We start from the raw sequence: 27233 nt of genomic DNA, 5'->3' as shown, positions 1-27233 counted from the left end.
CCCTGGGTTTGGAGAGGTTTGGGTGTTAATTCATTGAGTTAACTTTCTCAAAAGGTTCTACAAGCTGCAGGGACGTGAGCATGATGCCATTTGTGCCTTCCAGTGAGTGAGTAGGCCAGTCTCCCTGGTGCCCAGCACCCTGCAGTGCTGCAGTCCTGTTCAGGGATGCCCTCCCACCCATCACTGCCATTCCCTCTGCTCAGGTAGAAATGCCCCCTCCAGTCGCAGCCCCTCTGCAGTTGCGTTCATGACCCAACACGCTGAATTATTGACGAAAGCCAATGCATGTGCTGGTCGGCACAGTGTGCTGTGACTTTGAGATCCCCTCTCAGTGCACCCTCCTGCCTTTGTGTTGGCTGGAGCACAGTTAATCCCTTTCTCCTTGTCTTGCATGCGTGTCAGCTCATCTTATCTCTGCTCTTGCCTTGTCTTCCTCTGCTTCCCCTTCCCCTCGGCCACTTCCAGGAGGTGACTGCCTCTGGGCTCAGTGCCTTGGGCTGGGATAGGTCTATGCCAGCTCCCATCAAGAGCCATCTCCTTCTCTGCATGGCTGAGCACAGCACGGTACATCCCTAGACCTGCAAGGAAAAGGTCCTGGTGCCCCTCATCAGCCAACGAGCTGGGCACTGCCACGGCACCAGGGAAGAGCAGGAGTGCAGGGCATGGCTGGCTCATCCGTGCAGGCACGCTGGGTTTTGGCCAGTGCTAAAGTTGGCTGTTCCTGCCGGGTGAGGAGGAAGGAGCAGTGCTGCGTGGAAAGCCCTGGTGAGCTGGGCTTGGTGTGGATGTGGGAAGAGGAAGGGAGCGGTACTGGCTGCTCCCAGGAGGAGCCATAGGAGCTGTCACCCTGTGTGACCCCCTTTTTGGCAGCTGCAGCCAGCTTGGCTGTCACGGGCAGTGAAAATGGCCGAGCAGATATCAGGGCTTGTTTTGCCACCAGGAACTGCTTGATGGTCTAGACAACTGCCTTGCTGGTCTGTGCTGTGTGTAGCCCTGGCAAGGCTTGGTCTGGGGGAGCTTCATTTCTGGGGAGCAGATCCCTTGGGTTTGCTTCAGCTGGGTGCTGTCCTGGTGGTGGTGGTGCAGTTTGTCATGCTAGGATTCTGCTAACTGGACCAAGCTTCAATATCCCATGGGCTTTGCATCCCCTCATCCCCTCCAAACAGGGCAAGTCTCAGACCCTCTCTGGCACTGAGCAGAGCAGGTTGTTACTGGTTCCCACTTGCCCCAGGTGCCCAGAGATGTCCTGGCCCTGCCCCACAGGGCAGTAGGTGGAAGGAAGGACTTGTTTTCCCATCTTGATCCCTCATGGCTGAGCCTTCGTGGAGCCTTTCACCCAGAGGTGAAGTCACTCACCGTGACCACCTTTAGCAGCTGCTTCTCTGCATTGTGGGTTGTAAATGTCCCCTTAATTTAGTGCCTGCAGTGCACTAAAGCAGGAACCTTAGCACAGCCTCTGCATAATAACTGAAGGGGCTCTAGTTCCTTTGCTCTGACACAAGGCTGCTCTCTTTGACTGCTGTAGCCCCAGTGGATGATGTCTCCCTTACCCCTGGGTGCCTCTGCCCCGTCCCTGCTGTGTGCCACAGCCAGGTCTGCTCCTGGAGATGATGGGAGGGGCTGGTGCCTCTGCCACCTCTGCACTTGGGATGAGGGCAGGAGTGGACCAGGAACGGCAGCAGAATCCTGCCCCTGGGATCAGAGATGCAGCAGGGCTCCCTGCATGGCTCTGGCGTCCTGCCCCATCCCCATCTGAGCAGGCAGCAAGCTGGTCACTGAAGCACCGTGTTCCTCCTCGTTTGCACCAGACTGCCCCTCTGCCCCAACACTGAGCCTCCCCACAACTCGCTTTTGAAAGATAACTCCCTGTTAAATAGAGATATGTAGCCTAATCTGGCCAGGCAGGTCAGTCCAGGCAGTAATGCACTCGCTTCCCGAATGTTTCATTTCTTTTGGCTAAACTTACTAGTGAAAGGTGTGTTTTCCTCCATCACAGAAGAGAATAACAGCTCCGACCTTGAGGAGAGAAATGATGAGGGATCAGGGTTTTCTTTCCTTTTTTGTTGCTATTTTTCTTGCAAAATATTCAAGTTGAGAGGGATTTTTTGCTTAAACAATTTATGCCCAGTGGATAGATTTATTCCGTTCAGCTGCCAGCCACAAGAAAGCCCTGTTATTCCCTGTGGCATGGCTTTTTTTCCTCAATACTCATAAATACTCTTTTCTAAATCTGAGTTTCTGCTCCTTGCAAACATGACGGACCAGGTACTCCTGCCCTGTTCCTGATGCTGGATGTGCCTCCTTGTAGCCACCTTGCCTCCTTTGCTGGCTTGGCCCTAGGTACCCCGAGTGGTGCTCAGGACCAGCTGCTAAATCTCTCTCTGTCTCCCCACGCCTGATCCCATTCTGCTCCCTTGTTATTTCCGTCTCTCAGGGATAAAGGCTGTGTAAAAATTGCTTTTTTTGAATGTCCTGGCATCAAGAGGTGCTTTGTAGGCAGCACTTCCAAACCCCACCTGGCCACTACCTCCCACGCCTCTGCTCCCAGCCAACACCCTGCTGTCCTGGCTTTTAGCAGGAACTGGGCAAAAAATGGATTTCCAGGCTGGCTGGGTGGTTTAGCATCATTCCTTCAAGGGAGAAGGGGAAAAGTGAAGGTTTGGTTCCGAATGATTTATTTGAATGAATGTGGCAGAAATGCAAAGTGAGTGTTTGAGCTTGACAGCAGAGTTTGTTTGCATTGGGGGTAGAAAAAAAAAATGAGGAGATTCTTAAAATGAAAAGTGGGCTCAGAGAGGGAGGAAAAAAGGGAGATGTTTTCTCTTAAACACATCAAAACTGGCCATTTTTAATGCTGACTGATCCCTTAATATTCTTTTCTGAAACACTGTTCCACATGACAAGGCATGTTTGCCAGGGCTGGGATCGCTGCAGCTGCGTGGCTCACCGGCAAGTTTGGCTGTGGTAGCTCCGGAGCTGGCGTGGCACCACCTGCCTGCCAGCCTCTCTCACCACTCGTGTCTGCCTCAGTTTCTCTTCCCTCACCTGCACGCCATGCAGCTCATCCATGAGGTCTGGGGAGCCCCAACTGCCTTATCTCATTCCTGCTGGGGTGGGCTAATGTAGGGGATCCATGTGCTGCTGCAGCTCCCTTGCTCAATAGATTTAATTGAGGTCTGGACTGAGATCTCCAAACTCATTGCAGTAGTGAGCCTGAGATGTAGCATCCCTTCCCTGATGGGCAGCTTGCTGGCTCTCTCTACTGCTTTTAATTTCTTTAGAGCTCAGATTTTCAGCCTCCTCACCTCTCCGCTACAGCAATGTTCTAGGAACAGATGGGCTTAATTTCCGATTGCCACCCCCTGAACTTGGGAGGAGGTTTGAGTTTGGAGCAAGCTGCCTCTTATTCCATGTGACTCCATCTGGCAGACTCCTGCCTGTGGGCAGCCAGGTCTGCCCTGCCCCTGCGGACACATAGCCTCCTACTGAGGACCCGGCAAATACCCCTCTTTGTGCCAAGGAGGGCTCTCCGAAGTGAGATTTTTCTCTCTTAGCAGATAAATCTATCTCCGTGTTACCTTAGCAGTAGCAATGGCTGAGCATCATCTTACGGCTTGATACTGTTGAGATGCTTAGTCTAAGCTTCATCTAATCCTCTTTCATCTAGCAATCGGACTAGTGATCTCGTAAAAACAGGTTTTCTAACACCAGCCTCAGCATTTTGTGGTGTGTGCTCGTGCTGGAAGGGTAATGCTCCTGCAGTATCTCAGTGCCGCTGCCCCTGAACTGAGCCAGAGGCAAAAGGGAAAAGAAAATGAACCTAAGTTTCTAACATGAACTCTGTACCTGACTTGTGGATTTCAGGTTTAGGTGTCAGCTCCTGTTTTCATAGGATTTTGTGGCATGTGATTTCCTTAACCTGGCTTCTTGTGGAACACAAACCAGATTTTTATAACCATGACTTTGGGTTGGATTAAAGGTTTGGGGGGTTTTTTTTTGAGAACATCCTCCTGAATCTGACCCATTTTGCTCCTCTCTGCTGCACACTGCCAGTGCACCCCAGGACTCTTGCAGGTCTTCAGGGAGTGATAGGAGTCACAGTGCTTGGCAAGGAAATGCAGGCTCTCAGGTCAGCACTGAGGGGTAATTTGGGAGAGGAAGAGAAGGAAGGATTAAAGCAAATTTAAAATATTTCCATTCCCTTCCCCTGTGTTGAGGCCCTGAATTCAAGGCAGAATTGGGGGCTGCTGGACTTTGCTCATGCTTGAAAACGCTTGGACTGTGAACTTTGCAGTCAAAACCTGATTCCTGCTTGCGGAAGGTGGGAGCCTTGTGTGTGTGGTTCAACAGGCTCGTTGCCCTCCAGCATTGCAGTGTCACCTAGACACCCAGCTGGGGGACAGGCCTTGCAGTGTAGGGATGGAGTGACCTGGCTGTGGTCCTGGCACAAGGCAGTGGCAGAGACTAGCGCCCAGGACCACCCTCCCACGGCCTCAGGACATGGGAGAGGGGTTGTGGGGTTTGCTGCCAGTAAGATCTGATCAGCCCTGAGCTGGTTACCAGCTGGTGGTTAGAGCTCATCCCTGGGATCTGACTTTGGCCGCTCCGGGATGAACATCATCCCTCCTTGAGCAAGAGAAGTCAGGTGGGCAAAGCCTTCCTTGATGACCATCTGCCAATGCTGCTGTGGTGTGGGCTAGCTGCAATGATCGATGGTGGTGGGAGGGAGTGAGCAACCCCTCCTGGACACGCTCTCCAGCAGGGCAGGTCCCTTGGCTTGGGTTTGCTGCTACTGTGACACTTCAGGAGTCCTCCTGCTTATCTCTTGTGTGGCCACTGGCACAGACAGACCTGTGCTAGCAAGCAGTTGGGCAAGTGGGCCTTGAGAGCAGGGCAAGAGGAGATGAAAACTGTTGCATGGGGCAGAGTGTGGTGTCAGGGAACAGACCCGACACCAGCAGCTGCTTGCTGCTACCACCTTGCCCTAATCCCTTAACTGTGCTTGGCCTCAGCCCCCAAAACCTCCCTCCTTTTCTGCCCAAATTGGATGTTTCTCTCTCCAGCATCTTCTCACGCTCTCCCCATCCTCCTGTCTTGCAGGGCTGCGTGTCCAGGGCTGAGCGAGGTGCCCCGCTGTTCCGCGTTGGGTCCCATGAGACAGGCAGGACCACCCTGTCCTTCCCGCCCGGGGCTGCAGCACCCCCCTCTCCCTCCGCTGCGCCGGAAGCTCCTCCAGCACCCGAAACGAAGCTGCAGAGGTCTGCTGCCACGGTAAGTCCCCTTTTGCTTTCCTTTCCTATGCCACTTCTCTGCAGAAGGACATGCTACAGGGTTCGCTTCCCTGTTTGCTCCACGTGCATCTCCCCGCTGCAGCAGGATGCACAGTGTGGGGTGTGTACGCAGGCCTGCAAAAAAGGTGTTGAGTGAACAGCTTATGCACCGAATAATTCAGGTTTCAGTCAACAGAAACAGCTCACGAATTCAGGTTGTATTTAGCAAGTGGTTTTGGCTGGGGAAAAAAAGTGAAACACTGAAAAGTTTCATTTTGACATTTTCAAAATGAAACCTTTCAGCCATCTGTTTCGAGATGACATTTCATTTTGCTTTTTTTCTAGGTTTTTTTTCAGTGTGGCGGGGGGAAGCCACCTACAAACAAAATGAAAGCTTCGCTTCAGACCAAACAAAATGTTTCCTTCAGCCCCAGATTATTACTGGGGTTTTAAAATTTGGCAAAAAAAAAATTACTTCAGTCACCCTGAATTACTTTCTTTTCTCAATTTGGCCACCAAAACAAAAAACAAGCAAACACACACATCCACCCCCGCCTTGTTTTCCCAACCCAAATCCTCAGAATATGTTGCTGTTGGGGTTGAAAGCTGGAGTAATGGGTGCTACACCAGGGTTGCTGGGCTGGTGGGCAGCACCCGGCAGCCTGGGCAGCCACAGCAGGCAGGAGGAGGGAGCCTTGCCCGCAGCGCAGAGAGCGGGGAGGTGGTGGCTGCAAAACCTGCAGGGTTATTTGCTTTGTGTGTGTGAGGGAGTCGGAGCTGTGAGGCACGTACTACGCATCATTGGGTTTTTTTGAGTGAGAGCTTGGGAAGAGCCTGTGGTGGCAGAACATGTTGTACCAATGACTTCAGGGATGGCAGGAGAGATTCTGTGGGACCTAATTTTAGCTACAGCAGAAAGCTTGTGCCTGTGAGAAGAGGACGCTGTGCTGAGCCCACCTGGGAGACAGCATCCTCCTAGGAATGGGATGGAGCCCTAAGGCTGTGGTGGTGGCCACTGGCACTGGTGCCCACTGTGCTGGCTGCTGCTGGGTGCCATGGGTGCATAGCAGGTCTCACTCAGCCCCGTTTGCTCCCCACAGCATCTGTGCCTGTTATCTCAGTGTTTTCCCTGTCCAGTGTTTGAGAAAGTCCAGTTTACGGGGGGATCAATGTGACACTGAAGGGACCTTCTGGTCTGCCTGGAAAGTGTTTGCAGCTGGGCTTGTCCTGCATTGGAGAAGCCCCTCTGGGGAAGGAGCCCGCTGGGCTGGGGAGGGAGGAGAGCAGGAAAGGACTGGGGAAGCAGCAAGGAGGGAAGGGAGACAGGTGGCTGGTTGCATGGCCAAAGCATGGAGGTGAAGGGTTCAAACATGTCTGCTTGGTTTGGGGTCAGAAGATGTAGCAAAGTCATGGGAATGAGGGAGAAACCCCATCTCCCAGCAGCACCCTGGCTTGCAGAAGAGCAGCAGTTGGGCACTGAGGGCCACAAGCTGCTGATGCAAGGCAGAGGGACAGTGCCTTGCGGTAAACAAAAGCCTACCCGTGGGGCTGCAGAAGAAGCCTGCATGGGCTTCTCTTGACCCCTTAATGACAAGGAGGAGATGCTCTGACCATACTTGCCAAATCCCATCACTGTGAGCACCTAGGTAGCCCTTCTACTGTGCTCTCAGCTGAAAGCTGAAGCTACCTAATTAAAGAAAGAGGCTGCAATTCTCATTTACTACACTCTCCCCACCCCCAGTTTATCCCAAATGTGACCTTACCAACAGTCACATCGCAGGACTGCTGGATGTGGAGGCATGTGCTGGAAGGGAGATTGCTGTGCTTGGTGGGGGCTGCCAGACTCCTCCCTGGTGTGGGGCTGTACCTGCCCCATGATGGCTCATGCCCTTCATCAGGAAGGAGGAATGGAGGGCTGAATTGTAGCAGGAGAGTAGGAGAGACCCAAAATCGTGCCATAAACAAAACCTGTGCAGCAGTGCGGGGGGGCTGCAGGAGCGCATCCTCTGCTGATTTCCTAGGAGGAGTGTGCTGCTGGCACATCCCTGGCCCCCAGCAGCCTGGGCGCACAGGACTCCCACTCCAGCAGAAAGGCTTAAAGTACAAAGAGTACCAGGCAGGTGTCTTGGTATGCGGTGGGACAGCAGGTGTTTGATATCCATTCTCGTGTGCTCCCTGTGCTTTTGTCAGCACTAGCTCCCTGCTGAAGTGTTACAGGGTTACTGCCTTTGTTGCAGAGGCAAAAGTTGGCCTTTTGGAGCTATGTGAGATCAGAAGGGATCAAGGGTTGTTGCAGATCTGAAATCAGTGTCTGCCCTTATTTGGAGGGGAGCCAGTTATGCCTGAGCCTCTGTCTGCTGTTTTGCAGGTGGCTGTGAACCCAGGGTGTGCAAGGGGCGGTGCTGGGGGAGGGTGGTAGGACCTTGTCCCTGTGGCCTCCGTGCCAAGGGATCCTTGCGGTGTACCCATTCCAGAGCACAGCTCAGCTTCTGCTTCTTAGAGCAGGGACCAGCCTCGGGGATGTGGGGTAGATGCACGGAGGCAGAGCTTGTGGGGCTGTATGTTCCTATGCATGATGTGGGCCTGGAAGAAGGTGGTGGTTGTCCCTGGGCAGGAGGTGGGTTGGAGGAAGGGGGTTTATCTCACAGGGAATCCCTCCAGCCTGGTTTGGGAGGAATGGAAGGGTCTTTCCCCAGGCCCTTACTGGAAGCCCCTGAAACCTGCTGAATCACTTACCTCTGTTTTTGCACTTCTTATTCCCATATTCCATTCTCTTTCTCTGTTTTCATCTCTCCCTCTCTTTTTTTGTCCCCCCTTCACCTTTATCAGTAGCTAATGAAACAGGCAGGGAGAAACCCAATTCGTACAGTAATTAAATTTACTTAGTGGGTATTCAGCTGGAGTAATGAGAAGTTTAATTCAATGATTAGTTTTTTCTTTCATTAATTAAAAATGGAACAATGGTGCAGTTACAGTGGGCTGCATTGATCCTCCTTGTGGAAAGCTGCTGATGGAGGAGGAGGAAGGAAGGCTTCTCATTTTCTCTATCCTCCCTGGATGCTCTCCCCACACACAGGTGCATTTATTGCCTGTCTCTCAGTTGACTTCCTTGCCCAGGTGTCCCTGAGATTCTGGGTAAGGGGTGCTTGTGGCAATGATGGAGGAGAGTGTTGGAACAGCCCCCCCCACAGGTCCTCTCCCCGATCTGTCCCCAGAAGCAGCCTTTCAGCTTAAAAAGGGATTTGAAATATTTGCTGTGGGTGGAAGATTGAAAAGCAGGTCCCAGCCCACAAGAAGTTTGGGGTGGGAGAGTTGTTTTCCTTCCTAGCTAAACAGATTTTGATCCATTTAAATACCTTAAATTCATAAACATGTTTGTAGTCTTTTAAAATAAGTGATGTGTGAAAGCAGAAATAAATAAATAAACCAAATAAGTTGTTTCCCATTTTCAATGCTTTCTGCAGGCTCTTGAGCAATGTTAGGACCTCAGATGTCCTTTGAAGCATGGTTGGGCAGGTTATGTTCCCCTAAAGCAGAGGCATTGGTTTGCTCCTAGTTTTTATACGGAAGGTTTATTTTAGTAGCTTTGGGGATCATTGTAAGATCTCCTAAGTATATGAGTTCATAAGGAGGTGTAGTCAATAATGGGAATTAAAAACCCCACAACAAACAATGAACTATTAATTGGTACTATAGATCCAGTCTGTGCAAGGAGCTATGTGCATAAGGGGGCTGGCTCAGGTGGCTGGGCAGGAAAGAAAGTGCTGCATCGCCCCTCGCCTGTGCCCTCTCTGCCCCACATGTCTTCCAAGTCATCTGTTTCTCTGCTGCTGTTGTGGGGGCCGTGTGACGGTGAGAGTTAGCCAAGGGCTGGGGACAGTGAGCACCCAGGTTTGAAGCTAGTACGTGCCAAGGGCACTCAACACTTCTGGAAATGAGATGTTTTTGCTTTTCTTGAGTGTCCTTTGGTTATCTCACATAACTGCTTTGGAAAAGCTAGCGGCCAGGAGAGAGGCTCCTGGCTAGCCCAGCACTGTGTCCCTTTGCTGGGAAGGGCAGGTAGAGTCCTGCAGTGGGGCTGGAGTCCCTCCAGCAGTGCTCATGTCTCCTGAGGCTCCTCCGTGCCCCCCCGCTTGTGGAGCTACTCAGGATTCAGAGAAATAATTATTTGATTCCAAAAAAGGAGGAATACGTCCCCCTGCCTTGACCTTGTCCCCTGAAACAGTGAAAATTGTGATGGAAAATGGTTTCTGGCAGGAGAAAAGGTGAATGTGGGACACTGCTTGCCACACGTGGCAGGAGAGTCACAGCCATGGTACCTGCACTGCCCTCTCCAGCATGTACCTCAGCTGTGGCAGCAGCGGGGAGGTGAGCCTGAGGCTGGGACATGGTTGATTTGGGCACTCTGGTGCTGGCAGCCTGACCAGGCTGTGCTGCCTCCCATGCGTGGGGCAGCTGGGTTTAGGGAGCATCCCCTACCTGCCAGGATGGCAGCACAAGGTGAGGCTGTGGGAGGGCAGGGTAAGACGGGGTCACTCTCCCTGTGCACTCCTTGGCTGGACTGGAGCTCCTGGCATCTGGCAGGGCCCAACCTGTTGTCCCCAGGGAGGTGCAATGACACGTTGCTCTGGACAGTGTTTTGGGCTGTCCCTGGCTGTAACACAGCATCTCCAAATCCCAGTACATCTATGGGAGGACTCCCAAACACCCCAGGTCCATGGGATGCAGTGTCCCCCAGCCAGAGCCTCGTGTCCCATCGCTAGGGTCCTGAGCTGCGAGACCCTTTTGGCAGCTCTGGGCTTTAGTGGTGTTTTGCGATTCTTGTCCTGTGCGAAGCATTTTATTGCTCTGCATGACCTGGAGTCACCAAGGCTGGGGTACAGGACTGCAGCCAGGACCAAGGCCTGGGTCTGAGCTGTCCTGGCAGTGCTGCCTGCCTGGGGAGGGTTACAGAGGGCGGTGCGAGCCCATGCTGGCCAGTGAGGGCTATCCAGCCTTGTAGACAGCTACAGCACTATTTTACAACAGTGTTTTTCAGAGGGCTTTTGCATGCATGCGTTTCTTGAGAGATCACTACAAATGATTCCCAAGTGCTCTGGCCCAAATCTGTCCCAGTAGCTGTCAGCAGATCAATGCTCTGCTAAGTACAGGCCTGCTCTGTTTCCATGGGAAAATGGCTTCTATTAAGCAGTTCATTTTGGTCCTTTCAGCAGCAGGTCCACTAAATTTTGGTAGTTGTATTTTTCTGTCTGTTGCAGCCTGATTTATAGCTTTTAAATATCAGTTCAGATGAAGATTAAGCTCAGCTGAGCTCTGTTTTTGGGAGGGAGTGGGGAAAAGCATTCACAGCTTTTTAATTTCTCTCCTGTTTGCCTCTCAAATGCCAGGTTTAAAGTCCTAATTGCGGTATCATTTTGCCCACAGTGCATGAGTGGAAAGCAGAGGAGAGGCCGAAGCCCAGCACGCCCCTGGCATCTGATCCCCCAGCATCCTGCCTTCATCTGACCTGGGTAGGTGGCACACGAGCTCGGGTGCTGTCGGATTGCTGAGCATATGACACTCGCATGCCTTGCTCGTGCTGAGTCCAGGACTGGACTGGTTTCTGCTGCTGTAAGCATGGTAGAAATGCCTTCCCCCTGTAGTCCAGGGCTGCTACCCAGCCCTCCCGGGGTGTAAGGCAATGCAGCTTTCAAACAGGATCTGGGGCAGGTGCTTCCTGCGTGCCTGGAAAAGGTAGGAAATGTTCAATCCATCATGCCTGCACAGGGGAGGGTTTTAACCGGGGCGGGGAGGGGGGAAGCAGGGAAGGCATCCAAAATGAATATTTGGACAGTGGCACTGTTGAGAAAGGGGGGCTTTCTTATGGGGCCATATGGCTCTGCTTAAGCAGGTGGGTTTGCTCCAAGCTGTATTGCATCAGTTCGGGGCAAATGCTGCCTGCATGGAGTGAACCAGCACGGACAGCCGAACACTGCAGCCTGGGCGATGCTGGGCAGAAATAGTTTCATCTTCCAGGAGAGGGCAGGCGAGAGGGTCCTCAAAAGGCAGTGTTTTCCGAGATGTCTCTATTACTGTTGGGCCTGCGCACTCGCCACCGACTCAGCCTCCTTCCAGTGCTCTCGCCGGGACAGTTAAAAGGGACAGGAGCAGGTTTCAGTTTGTACTGTACATACAAATCCTCAGCTGAAATCTGTGAACTGTCAGTTTGATGCAGGCAACGCATGAGACAGCAAACATCAGAGCTGACTGGGCTGAGGCAATTTCCCAGGATGTCAGTCCTCGGGAGAGAACAAAGGGATCTCTCAGTGAAGAGCACAATTCTGTTTCCTAATAATAAAAAAAAAATTAGGATGATTCAAGCATCTTTTATATGCCAGAGCTGGGGAGGGGAATTGTTCAAATTGGATGTTGTCCAAGGTGGTATGACATAGGCGGGGTGTGCTGTGATCTTGGTGCCACCGGGAGGGACACCTCTGCTTGGGGCAGAGTGCAGGGGCTCACCTGGGACTGCCTGGGAGGCAGCTTCCCGCGCCCATGTCAGGTTCAGAGAAAAGGGAATCAAAACAGCGAGGCAGAACTGGCTTTCACACTCAGGCACATGCACACAGGTATATAATTTCCCCTTTACATCATGTTCTTTGCTCAAAGCAAAGAGCAGGCTGCATAGGCTTAGCCTGATGCATGCAAAAAAGGGGCCTGTGTCCTCACCTTGCCTCCTGTTCCTGCACGAGAGGGACCAGTGGAGAGGTATTTCTAGCTTCTTGTTGCTGTTTGCCATTTTATGGTAAGCAGGAATGAACCCAGGCACCTGTCCCTCCTTTCTCTCACAGGCACTCCTTGCAGGTTGGGCCCCAGGGAAAGCTATGTGCAAAGGATGCTCGATCAGAGGAGTTCCCACCGTGTCAGGGCTGACAGAGCAAGTGGAGGGACCATGGAAATAGCAGTTTTCTGTCAAAACAGCTTCTCAGCAGCAAGCCCTGAAACACATTTATTCTTAGCAATCTTCTATCAAAACAAAATTCCGCCAGGAAATGGTCATGCTGGTTAAAGTCCTCCCTGAAAAAACGAGCACTGAGAGCCATCTGGTTTTGGTTTAGATTTAGGTATTTTCTTCCCAAGTGCCGTTTGCAAAAGTTGAAGATTTTTCCTGAGACCAGTATTTAGAAAACAAGGTGGCTTTGGTTTTCCTTGTGCTTTTTCCCTTTGAGAAAAGAAAAAAGTTACTTCTTAGGAAATTTGGGATAGCAGAGTGGGGTGTAGTCTGTGTTTCTCAGCCTGCCCTCTCCACTAACTAGTGCAAGACCAGGGCAGCCAGGTGCTACAGAATCACAGAATCATATAAGTTGGAAAAGATCATCAAGTCCAACTGTAAACCTAACACTACCAAGTCCACCACTACACCATGTCCCTAAGCACCTCATCCAAACGTCTTTTAAATACCTCCAGGGATGGCGACTCAACCACTTCCCTGGGCAGCCTGTTCCAATGCTGGACAGCCCTTTCAGTAGCATAATGATGGGCAGCAGCCACATCTCTGGTCCTGAACAGCCCCTCACCCTGCCCAAGATCCTGGGGCAAAGCAGGACCTGGTGCTGGGAGGGGGCATCTCAGCCTGAGCCTCGAGCGGATGCGTAAGCCCTCTCCCCAAGGAGGCTGTGAACCGTGGGGCTGAATGATGTGGTCAGAGGTTTTATTTAGTTCTGAGGCAGGGCTGAACCTGAGTGGATTTTTAATGCATGAATTTTTAGTGTTTAAACTGAGCAAATCTTTGAGCCTATGTGGTTTCTGAGGGATGTTTCTCTTCCTCTCTGAATGCGTGTGCCATAAATGCTCCCAAAAAATCCTCCCTTTCCTCTCTGCTGTTGCTAGCTCTGGTGACGCAGTCACAAACTTGCAATAGGTCAGGCTTTCCACTAAGCCTCTGTGTCACAGGAGTGTCTTGGATTTTCACTTTTTAGAAGCAAGTTTTCAGCATCAGGGTTATGTCAAAAGCCTATAAATGTGGACAGGGGCACTGCAGGCTCCCCATATTATGCTGCAATGGGCCAGAAACCCTGTGTGAGAGTGGCTGGGAGCAGGATGTGGGTGACCTGGGGGTGCAGAAAGAATGAGAGAGGGGAAGGGGCTGGGTGGCAGCACCTTGGCATGGCAGGAGCTGCTGAGGGGAGGAAAGGGATGGCAGCTCATTTACCAGAAGGTGTCTATCCTGGGAGCACGCTGCACTGTGCAGGTCAGCACTTGTTTGAGAAGGAGCAATACAAGTTGTCAGGTGGAGAACATTACCTCCCCTGATAACTTCATTTTGCTGAACAATCTCCTAGCTCAGAGCAAGGAAAATCAATGCAACAGAGCCAGGCTGCCTGTACGGCAGGAGACCCTGCCTGGGATCCCCTGTCATCCCACACTGTCCCCAAAGGGGACCAGCTGGTGCCCCCAGAAGGGGAGGGGGGTCTCATGTAGGAGTAGCAGCAGTGTTGGGGCTGTCCCCAAGAAAGTTGCATGGGACAGTGCGGGACACTAGGGACACTCTTGTCTTCAGCTGGCCCAAAAGCTGTGGTTAAATAGGGTGGCTGCAAAGAGCTGGGAGAGAGAACAAGGCTGGAGGGAAGGAATGCAACAGAGGGAGAGGTGTCTGTAGCCTGTTTTGGTAGGTGCTGTTTTGGAAGGTTTGCTCCTGCACCCCGGCAGGGCCAAGAAAAGCCCTGAATTTCTTTTCCACACCTTATGTGGTTCCCACCTGGTTCTCTAGATTAAACCAGATTTCTCTCCAAGCATCTCACTCTGAGGACTGACAAAGCCATTAACACAGAGATTGTTGTTGTTTTTTAATTTTTTTTCTGGCACATTTGCAAAAATAAATATTAATTGTGCAAAAGCTAGGCAGGGAGCTAGGCTGTGCAGCCCAAGGATAGTGCCATGCATGCAGCTGCTGGCCCTTGGTGCAAACCTGGATGCCACCACTGCAGCCCAGTGGTTCCTGGGGAGCTTTGTGGTGTTGGGATGTCATGCAGGGTGCCTGATGCTTGGGGCTTTGCAGTGCCTGTGAGCCCTGGCAGGGACCATCAGGGACTATTTGTGGCAGGAGTCTGGGCGCTGTGTTAGCGAGTCTGGGAGGCACTTGAGGTTTTCTAGCAGTTCAACAGCTCTTCCTCATCTTGGGGTGGGAGATACTATCATGCACACACAGCTTGGGATGTCACATTAATGTTAAACGCAGGGAAGAAGCAGGAGCGAGAGAGAGCAGGAGCTGGGTGTGTATGGCAGTTTGTTTCTTTGGGTTTATGTGCTGATACTTTCTGCTTAATTGCACCTTGACATGCACCAAGGGGGGGAAAAAGGGTTTTTAAAAAGCTTTAAAAAAAAATTACCTTCCATTAAATATTCAGGACAGGCTGGTTTCTTTTTAAAAACTGGCATAATTACTCCTGCAAGGCTTCCGGTTCTCCTGGTTTCATTGCATTTGGAGGGAGGCAGCAGGAGTGTTTGTCCTCGTTAGCATGGAGAGAGGCTGGACTAGCTTGTATTCATTAGAGGGAGGCAATCACTGTATTGATACCTGGAGATGGGTGAGTTGGGGATCAGTGGGTTGGTTTGTTCCCATGAATATTTGCTGGTGGTGGACTGAGGACTTGGAAGGGAATGGAAGCAATTTAGTGACATATTAGGGTGTACTAGGAACAACAAAAATGTCTCTTGTGCTCCGGGTGTGCTGGGCTGTGCACCAGGGTGCATCCCACTGCTCCCTCCTTGCTGTGCCCTGCCTCCCGCCGACATGGGGAGATGGCAGCGGGTTGTGGGCATGGGGAGCACATCCGCCTGCCTGTGGGGAGGGGGGGCCGCCCCAGGAAGCGCTCTCCTGACACCGTTAGGTGTGATCCAAAATTAGCATCCCATTCACTCGCTCTTAGCTGTGTTAGCTCTGCAAGGCTAATAGGGCTTAAAAGAAAAAAGGTCTCTTGTCACTGAAATCAGCAGCTCTGACTCAGAATACACAGAGGGAGCAGACTTGCTGAATAAGGCAACATTGCTGTTGTAAGCGCTTGCCTGGCTGCAGCAGTGCTGGGGGACTTTCCCAAGGTCAGCCCGAGAGTCAACGTCAGAGCTTGGGAGGGGTCCTCGATTCCCATTTTGGTGGCTAAACTGCTGGGCAAGGAGGATGAAGGTGTGAGTGTAAAACCCAGCCAAACCGTGCAGTGTTCCCAGTGCCGTGCCATGTTCCACAATTAATCACTTCCACCCACGTTACACCTTCCCCCTCCCCTAAATCCTCCCTCGCCTGGTACTAGAGTGGGGAACAGAGGCAGCTCCAGTTTTATGAATCAATCAAAGACAATGCCTGCTTTTGAGAGCTGCTGATTTAGAGAGCCCTTTGCAAACATGTGTGCAGTATGATTTCTTATCAGAGCACGGCTCTGGACGAGACTGCCAAGAGGATCTGTTCCAGCTCCCGGCCACATCCTGGGGAGATGGGCTGAGTGGTCTTTTCATCTACAAATAAAACAAACAGGAACAAAGACAGCAATAATATTGACTTTCATCATTGATATTCCCATTTATCTCAGTAATAATTAGTATTTCTATTGCTGCAAGGGTATATCTCATAATCTCACTATTTCAGGGGAGCTTATTAATGTCATCACCAAGAACAGCAACACATAAAGTGCTGGGCAAGTGCTGAGGAGGGTGAGTGGGGTGGAGGGCCGGGAATGGAGCAGAGCTGGACATGGAAGAAAGAGGCAAGAGGCTGCAGAGGGGTGCATGGATGCTGTAGGGAGCAGCAGAGCTGGGGAGGGTAGGAGAGGTGGTCTTGGGCATATGGGCAGGGCCTGGGTCAGTGCTGACCTGACACTCCTGCTGTGCCAGGGGTGAGGTGGGAGAGCTGTACAGGCCTGCTTGATGGGAGCTGGGGCTCTCAGGGTCCCTGTCACCCAGTCCCTTGCTGCCTTCTCCAGCACAGCCAGAGCAAATCCCACTTGTCTGTGTTCAGGAGGGAAGGGCAGGGCTGGTGCTTCATCGCGGTGGCCCGGGGGTGGAGGATGCACTATGAGATGCAGTCACAGTGCCTTCCCCGCAGCGTGACGTGCTTCCAAGCTGTAACAGTGGTCCCCCTTGTCACTGGCACACCAGGCAACATGGGAAACCAGGGCAAGTTCTTGCATCTGTCCCCATCCGCCCCCAGGGTGCCTGTGCCATTCATGCACAAACTTCCCACAGCATCCACAGTGCTTGTTATTTGCTGGCACTTCATTAGTCATTCCCTGTCCTCTTAAAAACCCCTCACTGTGCTGTCTGCAGGTGCCTTGTTCTGTCAGAGCCATGTACCTGGACTGATCCTCCTCTGGGATCCCAGAGGAGGTGGGACACTGAGGTTTCAGCACTGATGCTGAACACAGCCGCTGCTCTCCTATGTTGGTGTGAAAGCTTTGGCACCCGGCTGCTCTGTGCCTTATCCTGAATCAGTCTGGAGGTCCATTTCCTGCATCTATTTTTTTAATTGTCCTATTAAGTGCATGTCCCGTCCCTGCCTGTGAGGGATGGTTTCCAGTATGCAGCGTCCCGAGCATTATCAATTCCACAGGAACCGCTGTCACAGCAGCCGCAGGGACCAGCGAGCAGCAAATGCAAATGCAGGGCGGTGTTTTTATTAGGATTTAAATGAGTTTAAGGCTGTTCAGAATTACAATGTGATTTGAGCCAGGAGGGGCTTATAAAACTGGTATGAGTTCATATATTATACAGTAAACGTGCCAAACCCCATGACTCCTGCCGAGCACCTTCCTCACCAAGGTGGGGAAGGGAGCAGGGCAGCTGCCAGGGCTCAGCCCTGTTACCCCATCGTGTAGGGCCCCATGGGGTAAAGGGCTGTTTGAGGTGGAAGGAGGGCTAAAAGGCTCAGCCATGGAGGTTACTGGGCAGGGGAGCCGGTCTCTGTTAACAAACCTGAGTCTATGGTGCAGTTCAGACTGGCAGATCATCTCTGGCTGGAAGGTAGGGGTGCAGGGGAGGTTTGTGGACATGTTTTGGGGCAGGGTGCACTCCACCCATACTTCCTTCCCTCTATAGCTCCACTGGGGGAAGGTGGCAGTGGGTGCTAGCAATGCTCCAGCACTGGCCATACTGAAGGAGGCTATGCACCAGGGAAGCAGCACGGCTGCACCTTCTTCCTCCCTGTGCAGCGAGCTGTGGCTTCTCTGAGTGCTGGTGCAGGACATGGGGACCCTTCCTTGGGCCAGACCCTGCTCCAGATTTCTGGTAGCAGGGAGCTTTCTCCAGTCTGTCCAAGATGTGCCAGCTCCAGCTTGCACCTCTCTGGAGATCTCATAGCACCCAGATCACCTGCCTGTTGCACAGACATCACTCATAAAGGCTTTAATGGCCATTATTGTAATCTATGGCTGTGCAGGGCTTTGTGCAGAGGTAGAGGAGAGATGGGTGATGTGACAGAGCTGTACCTGTGTGCACAGGTGTCCTGGGTCTGTGACACCTAGGAGCCACCGCGGTGGGGGTGACAGATTCCTCCATCCGCTCCCTCAGCCAGGAAAGGAATGAAAGGGAAGTTTGAGCTATTGGCTTGGGATGTTCATGCCTCGCCTCATTTCAGTGCTATGCTTTTGATCTCTGAAGGATAGAGCTGAATATTTGAATGAGAAATACGTGGTTGTATTGAAATCCTAGACAAAATGCCTTTTGTGCCTCCCTGCATGTTTATTTGCGTAAGAGTGTTTTGCTGGAGAAACACGGGAAGGAGCTCGAGGGAGAGGAGCGAAGGCGGGGGTGAGAGCACTGGGGAACTCAGAGTACAATTTCAGGACACTTAAGAGCCTCTTATTGTCAGTGGCGAGACAGCAACATCAGATGCAGCTCGGGCAATTGTCTGAGACAAATTGCTTCATTTGATGGTTTGTCGGTATCTCACTGGTTAAGTTTCTGGGTTATATATATACAAAGCACAGGAGAAATCCAGAAATACACATATATATGCGTATATACGTGTCTCTGTATCCATAGTTATCGCCCATAAATGACCTTGCAGGCATGACATAATGTCATCAGCCTGCCTGGTGCTTCGGAGCAGCTGGATGTTTGCTCTGTAGATGTGGGGAGCAAGGGAGCCAGGCCACCTCTTGGGGCTCCCGCTGTGAAGCCACCAAGGTGCTCGCTCTCGTGCCAGGGAGCTGGCAGTGTTTGTTGCAGGAGGGAGCATCTCCCTTCCTCCCCAAAAAGAAAGGTTTCACTCGCTTCAGGAGGTGCTGAGGGCAGAGCCTTTGCTGACAGGTAACATGCTGCTAAACAAAGCTGCTTTCCCCAGAGAGGGAAAATTGTTGCTGGTGCCTGCGGGAGAGGTGAAGGTAGAGATGTGACGGATAGCAGCCCTGCTGTTTTGTCCTACTTGGAGGAGAGATGGCAAGCCAGGGATGCAAAGGCACCCTGATAAAAAGGCCCACTGGTGGCATTTGGGTAGCAGTGGGGGACAAGCAATCGCTCAGCTCTCCCCTGTCCATGCATCTGAAACAATGCAGAGCCCCCACTTTGGGCAGCCCTGCCCATGCCAGCAGCTCTCATTGCACCATCCCCATGGCAAGGCTGTAGGAGGGCAGTCAGGGTGGTGTTGGCCGGGAGAAGATGTATGCTGCATCCAGCAGCCCAGATCAAAGGGACCTCAGCCAGTGACATCCACCAGAAAGCCTTTAATGCCTAGCCTGGAGCAGGGAGATTTACTCAAGGGACTCATTTCCTTTCCTGAACATAAAAAAAGCTATGTCAACTTGACATTCAGGAAACTTTATTTGATACCTTTTTATTAGTTTAACAGTTTAGCTAATTGCAACACTTTTTTGTTACTTTTATATACTTTTTTGATTCATTCTGATTTTGTCCTCATATACTCTTTGTTCTTTAAAGCCATTTCATTAAGGGTAGTTATTGCCTGTGCTCATTCTCTGGGAGGATGAGGGAAGGAGGAGGGGTGCCCTGGCTGCACCCATGTCCTGAAGCTTTCGGTAGCTCAGGTGACACCAGCTGGTCTCAGCAGATTGAGACAAGATATTGCAGAAGCTGCTGCTTGTTCTTGTGGTGGTGGTTGTTGAGAAAAATGCATCTTCAGCAGCACTGGAAGTTTGCAGATATGGCTCTGTTTTGCCAAATTGTTTGTTTGGGGCAGAAAAACAAATAAACAGAAAAAGAAAATGTTCCAGGGTTTCATTCTGCTGTTTTCTCTATGAAGTGATTGCCATTTTCCTTCAGAAAGCAAATTCTGGTTGTAAAGTTCCTCAACTTTTATCTTAAAGAAATGGGTAAATCCTTAGAAATGTCCAGATGTAAAGTGAAACGTTATTGTGCTTCTCTATATTTTAGATTCACCAGCATTTAACAGAAGAAGTTTTCTTCTCTTAAGCTAATTCTTACTGAATTGTCAAAAATATGGAAAAAAAATTTGCAATAATAATTACACTAATGGTAATGTGCTTTCCACAGCCTTGGCTTTTACCACAGCTAATTGTGCTCTTTCATTTCTCCTGCTCTGTGTCTCAGCTGTCATCTCTTTGCTCAGACCTTTCCCCAGGCACAGTGGGTCCCCACACAGCCCCCCAAACCGTGACCTCCCTGCACCCAAGCTCACGGCAGCCCTGGCCTTGTTATGTACTTAAATGACCAAGTCTCGCTGGAGCTGCCCCTGCCTGGGATTAGCCAGATAGATGAGCTTGAGTTTAAGCTGTACCTGCCTCCAGCCTTGTCCCTCAGTGCTGGGGTGCCCTATGGCATCCGTACCCCACAGCCCCAGGTGCTGGCCTGCCTAGCACTGGGTCCAAACCGTCCCGTCAGGCTGCCCAGCGTGCTCCCGAACAGGGCACACTCTGCCTGTCTCCCTGTGGGTGCCACCCCACTGCCCAAACCGATGCTTTCAAGGCCAGGAGCAGTTTGCAGCCTCCCTTCCCCCTGCCTGGTGCGATTGCGGCTCACCCCCCACCCCACACACACAAGGACCAGCAAAGAGCAGAGCTGGAGAAAGATGTCAAGAGCTGTTCCAGCGTTTGCGGGAGCTTATATAAAAGGATCCATTTTTGTTCTCCTGCTTGTCTGCTTCAGTCAAAATGCAACGCCGCAGCTAACAATGTTTTGTGTCATAGCAGACCACAGTGAGCTAATGCACGGGCTGCTGCGGTAGGTGCTACATCTCTCTGTACCGCAGCTGTCCTGAGCCCCTACCGCAGCCCCTAGGGCTGCCTTCACCCCCGGCCCCTGGGAGCCCACAGCTCGCCCTGCTGTGAATCATGTCTCCCACTGAATTGTAGCTCCTTGTGGGCTCCGCAGCTCCTGGGTTGCAAACCACAGCTCTGCTAGGCTCATCTCCCAGCTGGAGGAGCGGCTCTCTGGTGGCTCTGCCTTTCCAATGTGAGACGGAGCAGACCCCCTTGTGCTCGCTGCAGCCCAGCTGAGCCCACCGCAGGAGCAGGCAGGCGTCTCCGGCCCCGCAGGGCCCCTGGGAGCAGCACTTGGTTGTGTTGCTGATCTCTTTCTGTTCAGTAGACGCATGTGTGTACACAGGCACACACACATACGGGAGTGCCCTTGAGGTGTCTGGCACCTGGTGTCTTCATCTTCATTATTTAGAGGCTGTAAAGAGCATCTCTGTTTGCCTGTCGCTCCACAGGCATGTCGCAGGGTTGCTGGGGATGGCTGTGTGGCTGGAAATGGCAGGGACACGGAGAGGGTGCCTGAGGCAAAGGGAGGGCAGTGGAGGTTTGCGTGCTCAACCCACCGACCAGACTGCCTTAGTCAGGGCAGGGTGATGGCCGTGGAGCAGGGCCCGTGCTGAGAGTCCTTGGAGATGAGATGAGGGGAGTGTGTAGGGACCCTTTCCTTTCGTCTTCTCCAGTATACCTTCACCCATTCCTCAGCAGGGCTGATCTCTCCTGGATGCTTCCTGTTGAGCTGGACCCTCCATTCTGGGGACATTTGGCTTTCCTCTGCCGCTGCGTTGAGTAGCAGATGTGCTCTGTGTGGCACGGAGGGGGCAGCGTGTGTGTCAAGCCTGGTCTGTGCATGACTGCTTGGACCTGGCATAGGCTCACAGATGCTTTGGGCAAGCCTTTGCTGTTGTATTCCTCCCCCCCCTTCTCCCTTAAAAGTCAGTGTTGCATCTCCTTTGGAAATCCAGGCTGAGGCTGCATGGTTAGGAGCTGTGGCAGTGTGGCTGTGGAGATAAGTGGCCATCTGACTTACAGCAGGCTGGAGGATGCATTTGTTGGGGAGGTGGACGTGGACGGCTCTGCCCTCCAGCAGTGCTGCTCCGTGGTCATGCACCATCAGGGACTGTCCTCTGGACAAGGCACTGTGTCTTTGTTCAATATCTGCAAATTGCTCATTATCGAGGACTCCGCTGCATGAGCAGGGCCTGGGTACAGGAGCAGACAATATGAATTGTGAAACCTCAATGCACCGAGCCATTTTCATCAGAGGTTTTCACACCTTTCCTTTCTCCTCTCTTCTTTCTCTCATTTCTCCTCGGCTAGAAAGACATGGAAAGAGGTCTCCTGAGTTTTGATCGTGAGCTCGCCACCACCCCTCACCTCTCATTGGCGCGGGCAGAGCAGCTGATGGGGCTGTGGGGACATGGCGCAGCAGCAGCAGAGCTGCAAAACTCTTCCCAGCGCTGGCTGGACCGAGGCAGAGGGCACCAGCCATCTCCCATCCCATCCCCCCGAAATGTCACTTGCTTTTAAATGCACTGGTAGTTTAAAATAAGAATAACCTCCTCCAGGGCTTCTTAAACCGTGGAATTAAATATGGTTCTGGTCTCTAGGCAGAGTCTGACTCTTCAATTCTAAATCTGCTCAGCCAAGCGAAATATTGCAGAGGGGAAAGAAATCAATATTTCTCAGGCCCGGCATGGAGAGGAAGCTGTCTGTGTGTGGCTGCAGGTGTGTAAGTGCAGATGTGCACACACAAGTGCGCGAGGCTGGGGTGGGAGTCTGTGAGTGGCATGCGTGAGTGCAGCAGGGAGGAGCGCCGCTGAGAGACAGGGGATGGGGAGGAGGACGTGGTGTTTGCGGTGCCAGAGAGCCGCATGTGCTGCTCTGGGAGAGACATGGGTGTGAGTCCATCACACTCGGGTGTGTGTCTGGGGACACAGCTGGGTTTCTCTCCATGTGGTTCCCAGTACAGCCTTTCAGATAAGGAAACACAGCTTTCTCTTTTTCATGACATGTAATTTAGTGGCCAGTGAGAGGCTGTGAGCTTGTGCAGGTGCGCTGTGGCTGTCCTGGTTTCTGGTACCCGGTACATGGAGCTGAGCTGCACAGGAGATGGGAGTAATTGGGGCTAATCAGGGCTTCTAGATGAGCGAAGGATGTTCTCCTGTGACCTGCAAGCCCCATCGTTTGGAGGATGACTGTGTTTCAGATAACGGATGGGATGCCCCCGCTGTCACTGTTGGTCGTGTGTGTAATCTATCATGTGGAGGCGTTTCCGCATGGTTGCGGGACCCCCACCCCAAGGACTGCTCTGGATGCACCATGTGCTGCATCGCGTGGCCTGTGGCAGTGTGACCCGCTGCCAGGCACCCTGGGCGTGGCTGTCCTTGCCCAAGGGCTGCCTCTTGCCCAGAGGACGTGGGCTGGGTGGGGAATGGCCCCTGGAATCTTCTCAGGGAGCGTTGCTGAAAGTTCCTGGCCTTTCCTGCAAAAAAGGGCTTGAGCTATAGCTAGGGGCTATAGTTCAGGGGAAGATGAAGCTGATTTTGTCAGGTCTGAGTTCTCGAGGTGGTTTCTGTCCAACCCCTCTCCCCACCATCACTGTCTTGCAGAGTCCTGATGTTCCCCCTCTCTGCCGCCATGTGTCCTCCACAGTGCATGGTGGTGGGAGGAGGGAGCTGCGTGACCGTGTTGGGATCAGGAGCAGAGGAGGATCTCCATCTGCAGCGGAGAGGGGAAGGACAAATGTTATTGACCTGCTCTGGCATCTGACCAAACCACAGACACTCACCCCTCCCAAAAAGCCTCTCTGATAGCTTAATTTCTTAATTGCTGTCTGTGATCAGGATGTCAGCTCTGGCTCTCCTCCAAGTTATGTCACTTCCAGCAGCCCAGGGCTCTCTACCACCTTAATTGGACACTACTTGCATCTCACCCACTCAACTGAATCTCCCGTCTCCATGCAGGCCACCTCTGCTCTCCTGAGGGCATCATGGCAAATGTTGAGGGTGCCCAAAGTGTTGAGTGCCAAGGCCAGGGCTCCAGCTCCAATGCTGTTTTGTGCCTTGGCCAGAGAGCCAAGGGTTGGAGCCAGACCATGTGCTTTGAGGTCCCAACTAGAGTCCAGCATAGCGCTTGGAGGAGATAAGCTCCTCAGATGCCTGGTGCTGGGCTCGGGATGGAGAGCTGCAGAGCAGGCATGGCGGGGTGCCCGGAGGTGAGGCCCCAGGAAGGGACCCAAAGCAGAGCTGCCCTCTGCAGGGTCTGGACCTGGGCTGATGGGAATTCCTGGTGGCTCCAGATATCCAGATGAGGCAGTGTGATGAACAGATGCAGCAGGAGCTTACAAGCTGCTGTGCAGCGAGGCTCTATATCTCAATAAGCAGCACTCCAAGGCAGACCTGAAAATAAATATTTGAAGAGGAAATAGTACTCTGTCTTCTATTGTCTCTCCTCCTTTCCTCTCTCTTTCTCTCCTCCTCCTCCTGTCTTTTACGTCTGACTGAACATGAGAGTTCATTGTTAAAGGGATTTTGTTTTCTTGTATTTTTTCCCTTTCTCTGCTATCCCAATGAGGAAACTACAGGAGCTGCACTATTAACAATTCAGACCTGTGCAGCAGCAAGGGCTGTCTTCATGCTAAGCTTGTCCATGCCCAGGTTGCTGGGTGCTTGTTTTTCTTCTCTGTTACTTAGTTTGTTTGCTATGATACAACATGACTAGGTGGCTGTTTCTTCTGCAGGGAGCAGAGATACGATGGGATCAAGCTGTCTGAAAAGAACTCTGCAAGTGAGGTTCAGCCCAACCCTACGATAATGTTCCTCATTCTTGGTAGCTTTGGCTTTGTGCAGGGCAAAGTGAGCAGGTCAGTGGTGCCATGAATGGTGCTGCTCCTGGTCCCTGTTGGCCTTGATGGGAAAGGTTAAAACTGGGCCAGGAGGGGGCATCTGGCCTTGTGCCTTCTTGGAAAAAGAGGAGTAAGGGATTGTTAAGCTGCAGATGGATATGATGGTCAGGGCTTGTGGCACTGCATGTACCTCCAAGTCAGGCAGAAGGTAGGTTACTGAGACAGTGGATTTTCACACAGGGGTGGGAAAATCAGCCTCTCACCTGCCACCAGCTGCTAGCTCGGTAACCAAAGAAAGGGGAGCCCCACACAGAAATGGTGCACGCCCCATGCAAGTTGGGATGGGACTGTCAGCAAGGCTCTCCATGGACAAGAGCTGGTGAAAGCAGAGATACTGCGTGCAGAAGTTGGTCCTGGAGTGGAGAAGTGAGTGCAGAGTCAGCCCACAGGCTGTATGATCTCCCCCTCTGCATTTGAGGATCTGTGGGCTGGGAAAGGAGTATTGGCATCATCTAGAGCCCTCCTCCGAGTGTGAAGGGAAGTGTTAGGAGAAATCAGATGTAAAAGTAGAGGTGAAGAGTGGTAGTGAGAAGGGACTAGGGAAGAGAGAGGAAGGGAAAGACTCCAAAGAGGAAATGGGACTGAAAAATGCAGAGGTGTTTAAGGATATCCGAGACGTCACAGGCAAGGGAGATACTCCAGAGAAGATATAACTTTGAGAGAAGTCTTCTCAGCCTGGCTGCAAATGTTTGCTAAGCTTCTCTGCTATATTTAGCAGCCTCTGTGCCCTTTGGAGAGTTCTCCACGCAGATGGCGGAGGAGCGGCTTGCCAAATGGTGGATGCCGTGCTGCGTCGGAAGGGGGTGCCCGGTGTTCAGGGAGAGAAGTTTAATGTCGGCTTTGCCCTTTCAGCAGCGAAGCCAAACGGTTCGCTTTGCTGCCCAGTGGACGGGGCTGCCAGATGGCTAAATATTTGCTTGTAAATTAGCAATGGGAAACATGAGATGTAAAGCCCTAAACTGAAGAAACACAGGGCCTGGATTGGACTGTTCCTCCTGCAGAGGATGGTCTCTGCAGAGCAGGGTTGGGTAGATCCATTATGGGAGCAGCACAAGGAGATCTCAAAAGCAAATGAACATGGGCACTGCGCTGCCATCTCTCCCTGTTCATTGGCACAATCATGGGCCATTACTCAAGCGGGTGCAGCCTCTGACTGTGTTTGCTTTAAACCAATATGCAGAGAAACATAGTTTTTCTCTCTAGGAAAAAAAATGCTGCTTGTTCTGTATCTGTGCAGTATCTCGCTGAATGGGATATGACTGGAATGAAATTTCCAGGCACTAATGCAATATAAGTACTCATAATTTGTGTGTGTGCATGTGTTGGGATAGACAACATAACAGCCCCATGCTGTGCAGCCCTGAGCAGCATCCCATATGGTCCTGCCCTTCTTGAGCATGAGCCTGCCTGCTAAATGGCTTCATGGCTCGCTTGGGGTGTGTCTGCTTCACACCTGATCTAAGGCTCCGTGCTGAGATGGAAGGTGGGGAAGGAGAGCGTGAGACATGCTGAAAGATGGGGGGGTGGGGAGATGGCAGGAACCACAGGGATATTCATAGAGAATCTCACCAAGGTAGTGTTAATGCTGCCTCCTGCAAGTCCTCCCAAACCACGGGGCTGCCCAACTCCCTGCTCTCCACACACCTCCACTCCAGAGGCATAAGATAATTTTTAAAACAAGTAAATATTAAAACATCAGCTTCCTTTTATTTGCCATCTGGAGTTGGAGCCTAGTGTTTTCACATCCTCTGGTGTTTCTGCACAGCCAGGAGGGCTGGCCCCTCTCCTTTCCCCTTGGTTTCTAATGAAAGCCAAGCTTCCTGCATCTTAACTTGACTCCAGGGGCTGGAGCTTTGAGAAGCTCTACCTCTGTAATACTGGCAATAAAATTGTAAGAGCTGGCTATGCTGCCGTAAAACTTTTATTGCTGTGTGGAGAGGAAAAGCGAATCCTCCCTTCTCCCCATTCCTGCAGCTCCCCAGCTCTCATTCTGCTCCCCCTCTGGGGCTCTGAGCCTTTGTGCCAGGCAGCACAGACTGCATCCCCTTTCCCTCTGCTCCTGTTCCTCTTGATCCCCTCCCTGTCCTGCTTCCCTGGGGCTGCTCTGCCACCACTCTTCCCTCGTCCGGCCTCTCTGTGCCCTGCCAGCAGGTCTGCTCCTGTCCTTGTCCTTGCTGATGTCGCGTGGCTGCTCAGCTGCACGTCAGCTCTCCGTTTGCGGCATGATCGAAAGGAGAAGAGTTGTAATAGCTCCCTGCATGGTTAGGCCGTCGATTCGTTTTGCGTTTCATGGCGACTAGGAACGTCGTCTGCCTTCCCACACCATCCCCTACCGTATTTATAGATCACAGCGGCATTATCCGTGTGGATGCAGATTGTGCATGACGGTTTTCTATAAATACAAATGCTCTGTAATTATCGTTAGAACTATTTAGCCCAATTCAAAGGTAGATTAAATAATGAATGTGTGTGTGATATGCCTGTCGACATCAACAAATGGAAAGAGACATCTCTGGATGCGTATCTGGAGGTTTCCCCGGTGAAGAAGTTGGGGGAGGAGAGCGGGGAGGGAGCTGAGCAGCCGTACTGCTGTAAATGCCTCTCTCACAGGGGTTCAGGCAGCACGGTGTGGCCCAACGGGCACTCTCTGCTCCCCGGTGGGATCTCGGGGCTGAACAGATAGGTGGACCAGGAGACACCGTGCCAAGGGATGGACAAGGAGGATCAGCACATGCAGAAGGCACTTGGTATTCACGGCTATCCATTGCCGTGCATCTTCCCCCTCTGCTTTCACTGCGCCATGGGAGCAATGGGAGGTAATTTCAGGCTAGGCTGCCGATGGAGAGCAATGGAAGGCATATG

The 27233-nt window shown here is 52.0% G+C and overlaps 1 protein-coding gene across 6 annotated transcripts in view; it reads left to right on the top strand.

Annotated features, from left to right (window-relative positions):
- LINGO1 (leucine rich repeat and Ig domain containing 1) overlaps window positions 1-27233 on the top strand; it is a 166641-nt gene that overhangs the window by 89972 nt on the left and 49436 nt on the right. For 5 of the 6 annotated variants that reach the window (XM_072870634.1, XM_072870635.1, XM_072870632.1 and 2 more), the window contains 2 exons: window positions 5101-5271; window positions 10695-10780. The gene's annotated coding sequence lies outside the window, so the exon portion shown is untranslated. Of the gene's footprint in view, window positions 1-5100; window positions 5272-10694; window positions 10781-10870; window positions 11004-27233 lie in introns of those variants that run through there. The other variant, XM_072870637.1, reaches the window with a different exon arrangement.

This window comes from Ciconia boyciana, chromosome 8 (assembly GCF_034638445.1).
Source record: "Ciconia boyciana chromosome 8, ASM3463844v1, whole genome shotgun sequence".
Taxonomy (NCBI): Eukaryota; Metazoa; Chordata; class Aves; order Ciconiiformes; family Ciconiidae; genus Ciconia; species Ciconia boyciana.
This window is presented reverse-complemented; position numbering and strand designations above follow the sequence as displayed.